Source organism: Zingiber officinale, chromosome 6A (genome assembly GCF_018446385.1).
Source record: "Zingiber officinale cultivar Zhangliang chromosome 6A, Zo_v1.1, whole genome shotgun sequence".
Lineage (NCBI taxonomy): Eukaryota > Viridiplantae > Streptophyta > Magnoliopsida > Zingiberales > Zingiberaceae > Zingiber > Zingiber officinale.
Window position 1 is genome coordinate 24,204,080 of NC_055997.1, and position 13,903 is coordinate 24,217,982.

The following is a 13,903-nucleotide window of genomic DNA, read 5'->3' on the forward strand; positions in this document are numbered from 1 at the left end:
GTCGAATTTCCCTAACGCTTTAATTGGATTCCCCGTAAAAGAGCCACTGGATTTTCAGATGCCCATTGATGGTGGTTCTGCACCACATTCTTTATGATCTCTTTAGCTTCATCCAGGCTTTTGTTCATCAGTGCTCCTCCTGCTGCAGAATCAAGAGATACCTTCGTGTGATAATTTATCCCATTGTAGAAGGTGTACAGAACCAACCATTTTTCAATGTCATAATGGGAGCATTGTCTTAGCATACTCTTGAATCTGTCCCAAGCTTCAAATAATGATTCTGAGTCTATCTATTTGAAGCTGGCAATCAGGTTCCTCATGTGAGCAATTTTTCTAGGTGGGTAGAACTTATCCAGAAACTTTTGCTCACACTGCTCCCAGGATGATATGCTGTTCGCTGGAAGGGAGTTCAACCACTGCTTGGCTCTGTCTTTCAGGGAAACCCTGAAGAGAAGTAGTCTGACTAATTCTGGAGGGACCCCATTCACCTTCATAGTGCCACAGATCTCGTAGAACAACTCTAGGTGGTGGTTCGGGTCCTCATGTGGTCCTCCTCCAGAATTGATTTTGCTAGACCATGTGGATTACTGCGGGCTTGATTTCAAAGTTGTTGGCCTCAATTGGCGGTCAGGTGATGCTAGACCGAACCCCTCATGCATATGGTGCCGCGTAATCTTTCAGCAGTTTGTCAGCCATTTTTGAGGATCATTATGCTGCTTGGAATGCCTTTTGTAGATTTCTTCTCCTGAGAAAGGTCTTGTCAATCTCTGGATCGAAAGGTAGTAGTTGTCCTGAAAGGTTAGCTCTATGCATGCAACAGTAAGGTACGAAATATGATAGCGGAATAAAAAATATAAATAAAAAAAATGAATGCGGAAAATTAAGGAAAGAAAGAAAGCCTAGTCTAATCCAATATGATTTTGCTAATGTTATAGATGCAGTCCCCGGCAATGGTGCCAAATACTTGTTACGATTCCGCAAGTGTACGGATTCGTCATCAGTAATAAAAATATCAATCCCACAGGGATTGGTTATAAGCACTAGCAATTGTTCACTAAGGGTTAGCTAGACTACCTATGGTTGTGGATAATCTAGGGAAGAATGGTCGGGAGGAAGAATCGAGAGCTGGTGAGTCGGAGTGTTCACTTGGTTATGAGGAGCTCTAGGAGGTCGGTTTTGTTGTGGTGGTATTGATGTGTCACGTTTTATCCTACACTCACTGTCCTTTAACATGCAATTGCTGGAAGCTAAAGCGGCTATTCTTAAATGCCAGAATGGAGAAGGACCCTAAGAAGGCCTGTTACGGTTTACCCCTGTCACTAGGGCATCTCAGCAAATCTTGAGGACACGACTCCAATTGGTAAGTCAAGAATAATGGTTAAGAGCTAAGTTTGGCCTCTCGCTTCCTTAAGGGGAATTTGCCTCTCCTTTCAAGGAAGTATCCTAAATGTCCGTGAACGAGTTACCCCTGTCACTAGGGCCCCTCAGGTGTACTATCTAGGGATAATCCCTCTATGAGGTTAACAAGTTCTACACAATCAAGCAACATGCAATTGAGACAAAGCATAAAAGATCATCCAACGAGTATAAGCATAATGCGAGTTTTACATCAAACCGAACCACAACTACTCCCTAGTCCTAGAACAAAGGATCTACTCCATAGGTGTCAGAGAGATATCCAAAGTCATAATGTAGATAAACATACAATCTTCAGACACGGAGAAAGAAAGAAAGAATATGCTTATCCAATGACGACGAGTAGCCTTCGGATCCAATCCTCTACTTCTGGAGTCGATACTGTAACGACCCGCCTTCTACTGGCTAAGCTGTAAGGCCGGGGGTTAAATTATGTTGTGCTAAGCTATATCTTAAGGTGTGGAAAACTGAGTTAATTAAAAATTTTGCTAACTAATACAATTTCTTCTGCTAATTTCTATTAGATCTAAAATTCATCTTTAAACTACATCTTGAATGTTATTCCTATACTAAAGGAGGTAATCTAGGCTTCACATATGATCAAGGGATGAAATGAGGGGGGGGGGGGGGGGGTCCAACTGTTATCAGGCCTCCCAATCGATCGGTGGATCGATTGGAGTGATCTGATCGATCCACTGATCGATTCAGCTTGCTACTGTGCGCGGGATAAATTCTGGATCGATCGGCTGATCGATCCAGACTTGTTGATCGATCTAGTGATCGATTCCACAGCACTCTATTCGCAACAAAACGCGACCGGATCGATCGGCTGATCGATCCAGGAGCTTACTGTTTACGAAAAAACTACCCAATCGATCAGCTGATCGATTGGGAACCCTCGAATCGATCGGCTGATCGATCGGGGTTCCTGATTTCGTATCAGGAGTCTGATTTCAGCACTGTTTCGTGCCCAAATCACATACATAAATTCTAAAGTGGCTGGACAATATTCTAATATCAAATATTAGTATTCTAAGCATGATAACTAGTATTCTAGACATACTTTCACAATTCAAGGCATTGAGATGACTAAGTAAGCAAAGAGTAACATGATAAGAAACGCTAAGTTCTTAAATGTTCTAGTTCTTCCAAGATCTTTATTCCAGGTTCCATCCACACACATCTTCTTTGCATTGTCCTCCAGCCTCCTCTAATCCATCCTTCCATTACCTTTATCTATAATATAAGGAAAAGAAGTATCTGTAAGCTTGGGAGCTTAGTAAGAAACCATCTATCTCACAAAACATGTATTCGATGCAATTTATGCTTTTAAAACATGCTATTTGAAATATATGCTGATCATTGCTAAACATGGACTCTAAAACATGACATAATCACATACGATACATGGCAATTATATCTAAGCATAAAATCATCATGTGGATCCATAAGAACTAAACTGAAATAAAAACGGAGTTATACTACTGCTAACTGATGCTAAGCTGCTCTGTATTCACATAAACTATTTTGTGAGTTTTGAAAGCTATTTATCATAAATAGATTAAAATACATAATCATGCTGATGATGGGCCCGACAACTGTACTTGTTATGCGCGCATCCCTAACTAAACCCGAGGTAGCTAGTCCCGAATCTAGTAGGGTTTACTAGGTTATCTAAACCTAGGGACGACTATGGGAGTCCAACCCAAGGACATCTAGTCCAGTACAGTGCCACTGCTAAAAGTAAAATACTAGATCATACGCTAATTAATTTATCTTGCTTTTACCAGGTTATCTGAACCTAGAGGCGATTGTGGGAGCCCACCCATTGGACCGTAGTCCCATATATGCTGTAGCAAGACTAACTAAGCTATTTTAAATGCTTCTATTGCATTTACTGAGCTATTAAAAATGCCTACTGTAGCATTTTACTGAGCTAAACATTTTATCAAACACTTGGTGTGCGCTAGAACACACCCTACGTACTAAAAATCTACACACGACTAAACTAATGCATAAAACATATAAATAGCTACTTATACTGCAGGTGAGAGGTTTCTTACATCCTGCGCTAGACTTCCTTATGATCTGATCGCTAGTTTCCGGTGGAGAAGATCCCTTCATCGATCTCCTCGCGTCTGCACGTCCCCCTCACGGAGAAGAGCGTCCTCGTGCCGGAGTTGTCGTCGGAAGGTGCTCTTGGAACCTTTGGGACGGAACCCTAGTCCTTGGGGCTTGGTGCGCCGAGTGAAGAAGAAAGAAAGAAAGGGGGCGGCGTGGCTAGGGTGAGGAGAGAAAAGTTCCCGATGAAAAATCACCTCCTCACTTAATTATTTCCTATTTATATTAAGTGGTTTATATGGCCCACCTCTAACATAAATATAATTGATTCCCTCTTCTTTCAGCACAACCCTGCTGGGTTCACTTGGTTACTAGAGTTCTCTATAAGACATTGGGTCCTATAGGTTTTGGGTTCAATTCCCACGTAGGCCATTTTCGTTTTCTATTTATTTTTGCTACTTCCGCTACTCTAAAAATCCCGAAAAAATATTCTAAAATTCTAGAAAAATCATAGAATATTTCTAATATAAATTTGAGAATTTTTCGGGTGTTACAATCCCCCATACCTTATAAAAAGTTCGTCCTCGAACTTAGAATAATTCTGGGTACTTCTCTCTCATACTGGCTTCTGTCTCCCAAGTTGCCTCTTTTGCTGTGTGACTTTGCCAAATAACTTTTACTAATGGTACCCCCTTGTTCCGCAATTTCTTAACTGCTCGGTCTATTATCTGAATAGGTCGACTGTCATAGCTGAGGTCTTCGCGGACTTGTACCAACTGGGGCTCAATCACCTGGGTGGCATCTGGAATATGCTTCTTCAGCATAGAGACATGAAATACATTGTGGATAGCTGACATCTCCTGAGGTAACTCTAGCTCATATGCTACCTTGCCAACTCTTCTGATGATGGGGTATAGTCCCACATATCTGGGGCTTAATTTGCCCTTCTTCCCAAAATGCATCACTCCCTTCATGGGAGCTACTCTGAGGAACACTGAATCCCCAACTGAAAACTCTAAGGGTCAACGCCGTGTATCAGCATAGCTTTTCTGGCGGCTCTAAGCTGTCTCTATCCTCTGGCGGATCTGCTGTATAGCTGCTGTGGTATCTGCTACTAGATCTATCTGAAGTTCTAGTTCTTTCTATTCACCACTTTCATACCAGCAGATTGGAGATCTACACCTCTGCCCGTAGAGAGCCTCGTAAGGTGCCATGCCGATAGTGGCCTGATAGCTATTGTTGTATGCAAATTCCGCTAAACTCAAATATTTGCACCAACTTCCTTTGAAGTCTAGGGCGCATGCTCAGAGCATATCTTCGAGTACCTGATTTACCCGCTCCGTCTGACCATCTGTTTGAGGATGGAAGGCTGTGCTAAATTTTAACTTGGTGCCCAATGCTGACTGTACACACTCCCAGAAGTGTGATGTGAATCTACTGTCTCTATCTGAAATAATGGTCCGTGGGACTCCATGCAGTCTGACAATCTCCTTGAGATACAACTGAGCTAGCTGCTCCATGGAGTAGGATATCCTGATAGCTAAGAAGTGGACTGATTTAGTCAACCTGTCGACTATTACCCAAATGGCATCAAAACCATTTGTGGTTCTGGGTAATCCCACTATGAAATCCATGGAAATATCCTCCCACTTCCATTCTGGGACCTGAATGGGCTGCAGAACTCCTCCTGGTCTTTGATGTTCTGCCTTGACCCTCTGACAGGTCAGACAAATACTAACATACCTAGCGACGTCTCTTTTCATCCCAGGCCACCAAAAACGTTTCTTTAGGTCTTGGTACATTTTGGTGGAACCAGGATGCATCGCATAAGGAATCTTGTGAGCCTCGTCTAGAATCTTCCTCCGTAGTTCCTCCTGATCCGGAACACATAGTCTGTCACCAAAATATAATACCCCACTATCTGAGACCCTGAACTCTCCACTTTCTGATTCTGTTAACCCTTGCTTGATTTTCTGAATTTCAGGGTCCTGATCCTGAGCTGTCTGGATGTCACCAAGCAGGGTAGATGCTAAAGTCATGGTAGAGAGCTGTCCCACTATAAGTTCGAGACCAAAATCTGTAATCTCCTTCTGTAGGGATGGTGACATGGCTGCCAGGGATAGTAAGGTGACACTGGACTTCCTGCTAAGTGCATCTGCCACCTTATTGGCCTTTCCTGGGTGGTAGAGGATGTCTATATCATAGTCCTTGACCAGCTCGAGCCATCTGCACTGTCGCATATTCAGATCCTTCTGAGTGAAGAAGTACTTCAGACTCTGATGATCTGTATACACTCTACACTGAGCTCCATACAGGTAATGTCTCCAAATTTTGAGAGCATAGACGACTGCTGCAAGCTCAAGGTCATGAGTAGGATAGTTCCTCTCATAGTCCTTGAGTTGTCTGGAGGCATAGGCGACCACCTTGCCATTTTGCATCAGTACTGCTCCTAGTCCCAACTTAGAGGCATCACTATAAATGTCAAAGTTGTCTGTGTTTTCTGGTAGAGCCAGAATGGGAGCACTGGTCAATCTCCTCTTTAGCTCGCTGAAGTTGTTCTCACAGTCCTCTGTCCACTGAAATTTTCTGTTCTTTCTGGTAAGAGCTATCAGTGGGGAGGCTATCCTGGAGAAGTCCTCTACGAATTTTCTGTAATAGCCTGCTAGCCCCAAAAAGCTTCTGATTTCACTGGCGTTCTTAGGCCTTTTCCATTTGCTCACAGCCTCTATTTTACTAGGGTCTACCATAATACTCTCCTTAGAGATGATGTGACCCAGAAAGGACACCTGATCGAGCCAGAATTCACACTTCGTGAACTTGGCGTACAGCTGGTTCTACTGAAGAATCTGTAGTACTGTCTTCAGGTGCTTTGCGTGTTCTTCCTGAGTTCTGGAATAGATAAGAATGTCGTCGATGAATACGCTAACAAACTTATCTAAGTATTCCCTGAATACTCTGTTCATGAGATCCATGAAGGTAGCTGGAGCATTTGTCACGCCAAAGGGCATGACTACGAACTCATAATGTCCGTATCTGGTCCTGAAGGTTGTCTTGGGTATATCACCTTCTTTAACTCTAACCTGGTGATATCCTGACCGGAGATCTATTTTAGAGAACACTGCTGCTCCCTTTAGCTGATCAAACAGGTCATCTATTCTGGGAAGAGGATACCTGTTTTTGATTGTGACTTGGTTAAGTGCTCTGTAATCTATACACAGGCGCATGCTCCTGTCCTTCTTCTTCACAAATAATACAGGCGCTCCCCATGGTGAGTGACTAGGACGTATGAAGCCCTTGTCAAGCAGCTCCTGTAGTTGCTCCTGAAGTCCCTTCAGTTCTGTTGGAGCCATGCAGTAAGGTGCTTTGGAGATGGGATTTGTACCGGGAATGAGTTCTATCTCGAATTCAATCTCCCTGTCTGGTGCTAGGCCTGGTAACTCTTCAGGGAAGACTGCTGGGTAGTCACATACAACTCAGACCTCTTCTAGCTTTTGGTCGTTGTCCTGACTGGTATTGACTACATGCACTAAAAATCCCGTACATCCTGAATCTAGCAATTTCTGTGCTTTCAGAGTTGAAAGAAATTGCTTGGCTTTTCTCTTTGGTTCTCCGCTGTACTCAAATTGTACTCCTACTTCAGGTTGGAATATGACTTTCTATTTACGGCACTCGAAAGAGGCACCGTATCGGATTAGGAAGTCCATTCCAAAAATGACATCGTAATCAGTCATATCTAGCACTATTAGATCACAAAAGAGTTCTCTGTCTGCTATAATGACTAGCACTGCTCTGAGCCAGTGCGTGGATGCCATAATTTCTCCCGAAGGTAGTGTTGTCAGAAACTGACCACTGAATACCTCTGGAGGTATCGCTAACTTTTCATAAAACGCCCTGGATATATAGGAATGGGTTGCCCCAATATCGAATAAGACAGTTGTACTTTGCTGTAAAATACTGATCTGACCTGTAACAACTGTCGAGGCATTCGCTACGTCTTCTCTGGTGAGTGAATAGATCCTCGCGTTCGTCGTGGCTGAGGGGGCTTCTAGTCTGCCTTGGCTGATGTATGGACCGTCTAAAGCAGCCTGCATCTGGTGTAACTGGGCTGGCTGGCCTCCATACTGAATCGGCTGTGGTTGAGGAAAACTGGTCTTGTTCGGGCACTGCTTGGCCATATGCCCCTCTTGTCCACATTCGAAGCATCCTCGTGTGCCCTTGCGACAAACTCCTGGGTAGAATCTCCCACAAGTAGAACACTTGGGATAACTAGGTTGTTTGTTGGTTGGTCCTCCTTTTGGGTAACTCCCTGGTTTGCGTTTGTTGCTGGAGTTCCCTTTCCAGTTAGAGCTGTGGCCCTAGTGTTTCTAAGTACCTGAGCCTCCCTGACCTTTGGACTCTGAGAGGACTTGCTTCTGCTGTTTGATATTGTTCTGGTAGTGTTCGGTGGTCAGAGCACTGCTTACTAGTTCTTTAGTGGTTTGCGGCCTATGGACGCCGCTGGCCACGTTCATTGCTATTTCCATCCTTAGCATCCTGAGTATCAACCAGACTCGTTCTTTTTCAGTGCTGACCAGTTCAAGGCATAGACGAGCCAATCTGTTGAATTTCTTCACGGCTTCCTCCACTAAAAGGTTGCCCTGGCGAAATTCAGTGAACTCATCGTAGTGGCGGTTTGTGACCCGCATGTGAAAGAACTCTTCAAAGAATTCTTTCTCGAAGTCGGCCCACATCACCTGGTTCACTGGGCGCTTCGCTTTAATTCTCTCCCACCACATACGTGCGTCCCCTGCCAGGCAGAAAGAGGCGCATTTCACTTTCTCATGCTCTGGCCAGTCCAGAAGCTCCATCGTACTCTCCAGTGTTTTGAACCAGGCTTGAGCATCCCATGGTTCACTGGTGCCTGAGAAATTCTCTGGCTTAATTTTCTGCCACTGGATTAGATAGGCTTCCCTGCTGGGGCTACTGGTGCTGCAGGTTGGACTGGTGGAACCGATATAACTGCTGGGGTTGCCATGTTAGGTTCTGGAGTGACAGTGGGAGTGTTCTGCTGACTAGCCCTTAAGGTGGCTATCTCCTGTTGTTGTTCGGCCAACTGCTTCTGTAACTGAGCTACTACTGCTGTAAGGTCTGGAGGAGGCACTGAGCTTCCTACCTCATGCTGGGGCTCAGTAGTTGGCGTCTTTCTAGCTGGGCATCCTCGTACCATTTTCTAAAGAAATAGAGGGCATACATAACTAATAGGATCATATTGCATAACTATTGTTATCATGTTAGGTACTATCATACATATATAAGCATGCTTTAGTTATCTAGGAACATGAAAACAACAAAACATAAATTAAGTGAGAGATGTTCTTACCTGGAAGCTGCAGGTACAATGCTGATGTGTGTGTGAGGAAGTATGGAACCTTTTGCTCTGATACCACTCTGTAACGACCCGCCTTCTACTGGCTAAGTTGTAAGGCCGGGGGTTACATTATGTTGTGCTAAGATATATCTTAAGGTGCGGAAAACTGAGTTAATTAAAAATTTTGCTAACTAATACAATTTCTTCTGCTAATTTCTATTAGATCATAAATTCATGTTTAAACTACATCTTGAATGCTATTCCTATACTAAAGAAGGTAATCTAGGCTTCACATATGATCAAGGGCTGAAATGAGGGGGGTTCCAATTGTTATCAGGACTCCCAATCGATCGGTGGATCAATTGGAGTGATCTGATCGATCCACTGATCGATTCAGCTTGCTACTGTGTGCGGGATAAATTCTGGATCGATCGGCTGATCGATCCAGACTTGTTGATCGATCTAGTGATCGATTCCACAGCACTCTATTCGCAACAAAACGCGACCGGATCGATCGGCTGATCGATCCAGGAGCTTACTGTTTACGGAAAAACTACCCAATCGATCAGCTGATCGATTGGGAACCCTCGAATCGATCGGCTGATCGATCGGGGTTCCTGATTTCGTATCAGGAGTCTGATTTCAGCACTGTTTCGTGCCCAAATCACATACATAAATTCTAAAGTGGCTAGACAATATTCTAATATCAAATACTAGTATTCTAAGCATGATAACTAGTATTCCAGACATACTTTCACAATTCAAGGCATTGAGATGACTAAGTAAGCAAAGAGTAACATGATAAGAAACGCTAAGTTCTTAAATGTTCTAGTTCTTCCAAGATCTTTATTCCAGGTTCCATCCACACACATCTTCTTTGCATTGTCCTCCAGCCTCCGCTAATCCATCCTTCCTTTACCTTTATCTGCAGTATAAGGAAAAGAAGTATCTGTAAGCTTGGGAGCTTAGTAAGAAACCATCTATCTCACAAAACATGCATTCGATGCAATTTATGCTTTTAAAACATGCTATTTGAAATATATGCTGATCATTGCTAAACATGGACTCTAAAATATGACATAATCACATATAATACATGGCAATTATAGCTAAGCATAAAATCATCATGTGGATCCATAAGAACTAAACTGAAATAAAAACGGAGCTATACTACTGCTAACTGATGCTAAGCTGCTCTGTATTCACATAAACTATTTTGTGAAGTTTTGAAAGCTATTTATCATAAATAGATTAAAATACATAATCATGCTGCTGATGGGCCCGGCAACTGTACTTGCTATGCGCGCATCCCTAACTAAACCCGAGGTAGCTAGTCCCGAATCTAGTAGGGTTTATAAGGTTATCTAAACCTAGGGACGACTATGGGAGTCCAACCCAAGGACATCTAGTCCAGTACAGTGCCACTGCTAAAAGTAAAATACTGGATCATACGCTAATTAATTTATCTTGCTTTTACCAGGTTATCTGAACCTAGAGGCGACTGTGGGAGCTCACCCATTGGACCGTAGTCCCATATATGCTGTAGCAAGACTAACTAAACTATTTTAAATGCTTCTATTGCATTTACTGAGCTATTAAAAATGCCTACTGTAGCATTTTACTGAGTTAAACATTTTATCAAACACTTGGTGTGCACTAGAACACACCCTACGTACTGAAAATCTACACACAACTAAACTAATGCATAAAACATACGAATAGCTACATATACTGCAGGTGAGGGGTTTCTTACATCCTGCGCTAGACTTCCTTACGATCTGATCGCTAGTTTCCGGTGGAGAAGATCCCTTCGTCGATCTCCTCGCGTCTGCGCGTCCCCCTCGCGGAGAAGAGCATCCTCATGCCGGAGTTGTCGCCAGAAGGTGCTCTTGGAACCTTTGGGATGGAACCCTAGTCCTTGGGGCTTAGTGCGCCGAGTGAAGAAGAAAGAAAGAAAGGGGGCGGCGTGACTAGGGTGAGGAGAGAAAAGTTCCTGATGAAAAATCACCTCCTCACTTAATTATTTCCTATTTATATTAAGTGGTTTATATGGCCCACCTCTAATATAAATATAATTGATTCCCTCTTTTTTCAGCACAGCCCTACTGGGTTCACTTGGTTACTAGAGTTCTCTATAAGACATTGGGTCCTATAGGTTTCGGGTTCAATTCCCACGTAGGCCATTTTCATTTTCTATTTATTTTTGCTACTTCCGCTACTCTAAAAATCTCGAAAAAAATATTCTAAAATTTCAGAAAAATCATAGAATATTTCTAATATAAATTTGAGAATTTTTCGGGCGTTACAGATACGATGGTGGAAGATCACTAGACGGTGGTCCAAGACGGCGCGGGATGGCTTCAGGATGTTTCTCCGACTGACGGCTCGCTTCCCCGTGCTCTCCCCTCGAGAAAAAAGGTTAAAACCCTTATATAGACTAGGGTTCGGCTACGGCGACACGGCCGAGCAAGGATGGCACAGTCGTGTCCATTGTCTTCTCTGGTGGCACTGCACGGCCGTGCCAATTGGCACGGCTGTGTGGTGTCTAGCCTCGGCTCCTGCAGCACGGCCGTGCAGGGATGCACGGTCGGGCACTTCCTTGTCTCGGTCAAGGGGTGGCACAGCCATGCAGGGTTGCACGATCGTGTGTTGATCTGCCTCGGTCTCGGCTGCACGACCGTGCAGTGTTACACGGCTGTGCACTTCCCCTCTTCGATCTGGTCACACATTCGTGCGAGATCGCACGGGTTCTGTGGCTTGTTCCGGTGCATTGATAATCATTGTTTTCGCTCCGAAAGTTGTCCCTGTTAACACGAAACCAAACAAAAAGCATATATCCGAACAAAAAGAGTATATATAATGAATACAAGATGAAAGAGGCAATCATGCAATGAATACATATACACAAAGTACGTGAATGTACGCTAAAACATGCGTAAATTATCATAATATTTACGCACATCAAAAGCCTAATATATGCAATATTATGCACAAGACCGAATATCTATTTTGCTGTGGGCATGGTTAGCAGATATCAAAGTAACCTAGGACCGAGACATTGGATTGTTGTATGGCAGATAATTTTCTCCCTGTGGGTTATATGGATTGGGACTGATAGGAACAATAGTAAGTTGACCTCAGGGTTTTGTATTTACTTTAGGAAGTAGAGGCATAACAATGGAGAAGTGTTGAGCAGAAATACGTTTCAGAGTCAACCATGAAAGCAAAGTATGTGGTAGCCTCAGAGGCAGCCATAGAAGCTGATTGGCTCTGTAACTTCATGATGGACTTAGATGTGATTCCTGGTTTGTCCAAAATCATTTAGTGCAGTAGCAAACTCGAAGGAACCACGAGCCTATAAGACAAGTAAACATATAGAGCGCAAGTACCACCCAATACGAGACATCGTATAATGAGGAGAAGTTGTTGTCACCTAGATTGCATCAGGAGATAACCTGGATCCTTTCACTAAGGCCCTTAAGGCAAGAGCTTTTGATGGGATGGGAATCAGATGTATGGCAGCATATAGGGCAGCATAGTCTTTTATAAGTGGGAGATTGTTAAAATGTATACTAAAAGTCTAGCTTTTTGTATAAACACTTAGTTTGAAATAAGAATCATATTGGTCAAATATCTGCATTTATGTTAAATGTAGTTGTCCATTTAATTTATATTGTAGATAACATGGTGTGAGGTGCCACACAGAAAATCATGTTATCAATTCCTTATAAATTATAAATAGTAGCTCACAGCCAAGATGGAATGGGACAAACTATTGGAGTGGTTGTAGTGTAATTTGGTATTAGTTTATCTTAACTATAAAATTACACTAGTACACTAGGTGTATATTGAGCAGGATCATTTGAGGTAGTTCTTTTTATACTGACTAAATAAAAGAACAAGACCTTTGTTATTATGGAAGTGTATGCTCTTAATCTCGATATAATAACAAGCACGTATATTTAGTATTTATTTCTTTAATTTATCAAAGGGTGAGATTTATTTTTATGAATCAATAGGCCCGATAAGTTGGGAAATAATATTATTTATATGGTATGTTGTTGGTTATAGAAGAAAATTATGTCCTAGTAATCTAGGTTGATAATGTCCCCTTGAGGAGTTCATAACGATTGTCATGTAAACCCTGCAGGTGGACTTAGTCCAACATGACAATAAAGTTGAGTGGTACTACTCTTGGACCTAGATATTAATTAAGTGAGTTATCAGTAACTCATTTAATTAGTGGGCATTCGATATCTTAAACACAGGGAGATTAATGCACTCATAATAAGAAGGAGCCCATAATGTAATTTGGGATTGGTACGGTAGTTCAATAATAACTCTTTAGTGGTATGAATTATTATTGATGAACTTGAGTTAGGTGTTCGGGGCGAACACAGGATGCTCAAGCTCATCGGGAGACCAAAACCAATTTCTCCTCTCGGTCCCTGTTGTAGCCTCTATAAAGTCTTGTATCCAAAAAGTCCACTTCTTACCCAAGTAAGTGGCCAGACACATCCTTGCTTGGAGCAAGGGGGTCGGCCAAGCATTGTTTTGGAGCCCATGAAGTGGCCGGCCAAGCCATGCTTGGTGACCAAGCATGGGGCCGACCATAAGAAAAGGAATAAGGAAGTTTTGTTTAAAACAAAATTTTGTTAAAATCTTTCCTTATTTGTAGTTATCTATAATGGTTAAAAGAGAGATTTTATTTTGTTAAAATCTTTCCTTTTTTGTAGTTATCTACAATGGTTAAAAGAACGATTTTAATTTCCTTTTATAGTCATCCTCATGGTTTTAAAAGAGAGTTTTAAAATTTTAAAATCATTCCTTTTATAACTATCTACAAAAGATTAAAGAGAGATTTTAATTTTGTTAAAATCTTTCCTTATTTGTAGTTATTTATAATGTTAAAAAGAGGGATTTTAATTTTTGATAAAACCTTCCTTTTTTGTAACCACGATTTAAAAGGAGAAGTTTTAATTAATCTTTCCTTTTTGTAGTTGTCTACATTGTTTAAAAGAGAGATTAATTTTAAAACTTTTCTTTATTGCCATGTACAATAAGAAATTTAGAAAAGAG